We start from the raw sequence: 404 nt of genomic DNA, 5'->3' as shown, positions 1-404 counted from the left end.
CAACCAATTATAAGTTATGAAAATATATTTCCTCTCTCAATCAATTGTAAGTTATAAAATAGTTATAATTTATTTGTATTTTATTTAATATATTTGTTCCTTAAAAATGTAACTCCTATATGTGTATTTTATTTAAAATTTTATATATATAATAAGCTACTCAATAATAACAATTCTCACATTAAAATTGTGAGAATTGTAAATCTGATATTATAACCAATCATGTATGGTTCATAGCTCTATATATATATATATATATATATATATATATATATTAAATCTTATATTTAAAAAGAATGAATGAGATGAGAGACTTTCGGCAATTTGAGATGCAACTGATAAGAATGAGAACAGAGGAGTTAAGAAGAATCAATGAAATCAGATTATGCTCATAAATATGACAT

The 404-nt window shown here is 21.3% G+C and overlaps 1 long non-coding RNA gene across 1 annotated transcript in view; it reads left to right on the top strand.

Moving 5' to 3' along the window:
- The window catches only part of LOC109346367, an 8,316-nt gene that overhangs the window by 2,107 nt on the left and 5,805 nt on the right, over positions 1 to 404 (top strand). The window lies entirely within an intron of this gene.

This window comes from Lupinus angustifolius, chromosome LG04, assembly GCF_001865875.1.
Source record: "Lupinus angustifolius cultivar Tanjil chromosome LG04, LupAngTanjil_v1.0, whole genome shotgun sequence".
In the NCBI taxonomy this organism is placed as follows: Eukaryota; Viridiplantae; Streptophyta; class Magnoliopsida; order Fabales; family Fabaceae; genus Lupinus; species Lupinus angustifolius.
Note: the sequence above shows the minus strand (reverse complement) of the source record. Positions and strands in the feature narration are given on the sequence as shown.